The sequence below is a fragment of the Merops nubicus genome, unplaced genomic scaffold (genome assembly GCF_000691845.1).
Source record: "Merops nubicus isolate BGI_N331 unplaced genomic scaffold, ASM69184v1 scaffold24463, whole genome shotgun sequence".
Lineage (NCBI taxonomy): Eukaryota > Metazoa > Chordata > Aves > Coraciiformes > Meropidae > Merops > Merops nubicus.
Window position 1 is genome coordinate 11,404 of NW_008598739.1, and position 1,550 is coordinate 12,953.

Sequence of the window (1,550 nt, forward strand, 5' to 3'; positions counted from 1 at the left end):
GCTCCCCCCCTCACCCTGCCCGACCCGGCTGCTGGAGGAGGCAGAGAGCCAGCGCCTGGCAGCCAGCCACCCCCTCACCCAGCCCTTTGGGGAGCAGCTCTGAGGGGCTGGAGTCCACTGACAGCTTTTTGGGTGAGAGCCAGAGCAGCGGGTCCTGGCAGACCCCCACCCTTACGTTGGAGAGTCCCTTGCTGCACAGACACTTGGGGGCAGAGGTGCCACCCGACAAGCACAAACCAAAAGCCCCCCGGGGTGAAGGCAGCCCATGTGGCCAACATCTGCCCTGCAAGGACAGTGCCAGGCTCGACTGAGGATGGCCAGTGCTGCAGCACCAGGAGAGGCAGCAGCACCGAGGGGCAGGAGCCACCATGTGCACCCAGATGGGATCAAACTGCTCCAGATGCTGCCTGCATGGGGCTGAAGATCCAGGAGGATTCCTCAGGCAGGCTCTGCCCTGCCAGCAGCCTCCTTTAGTGACACCCAGGAAGAGGACATGGCCACGTGCCCCCCACACACCATCCCAGGGGGATAACAAGCACAGGGCTGGGCACAGACATTGGCACAAGGCTCCTATTGCAGCCCAGAGCCAGGACACACACCCAGGGCACCGCAGCACTGCCCCATCTCATGCCCACAGGCCCAGCAAAGCTCCCAGGCTTTGGCTGGGCAATGCCAGCTCAGGAGGGGTTTGCAGGCAGACAGGGGCTCAGGGTCAAGTCTAAGGCACAGTTCTCCACAAGACTTCCAGGAGGGAATATTCTGAATCCTATCAATAGCTAAAGGGCAAAGGTCAAGAGGATGGGGCCAGACTCTTATCAGTGGTGCCCAGTGACAGGACAAGGGGCAACAGGCACAAACTGGAACCCAGGAGGTTCCACCTGAGCAGGAGGAGAAACTTCTTTGGGGTGAGGGTGCAGAGCCTGGAGCAGCTGCCCAGAGAGGCTGTGGAGTCTCCTGCTCTGGAGAGATCCCAAACCTGCCTGGCTGTGACCCTGGGCACGCTGCTGGAGCAGCGGGGGTGGACAAGATGATCCCCAGAGGTCCCTTCCAGTCCCTACCAGTCTGGGATTCTGTGCAAAATCCCCACACACATGCCAAGATGTAGGTGCTGTTTCCAGACTCCTCATCTCTCACTCAACCCCATCTCAGACATTCCACCTGCACACACAACCCGTGCTCGCCTGGGCACAGGGACCCCAATCCTGCTTTCCCAGGCTTTGCCCACGGATGTATGGAGGCAGGGGACGTGCTCCTGACCTGCAGCTTCCCACCCTGCCAGGGTGCCCCTCACCAACGCCAGGCTCTCAGCAGCCACCCGCAGAGCCAAGCCAATGCCCCGCGCCAATGGGATCAGATGGAGGTGCCACAGGCTGCCTGGGGCTTCCACTCTTCCTAAAAATCCCAGCTTGCAGGAAATAACCTTTCTTTGCTTTCTGGCCTCAGCAGGATGGGGTTTGGCACAGGCAACTAAGCCCAGCTCCAGAGCAAGAGGGCGAGGCAGGGAAGCAGCACCCGCATCGGAGGGCAGCCCCTCACCCTCAGCAAGAGCC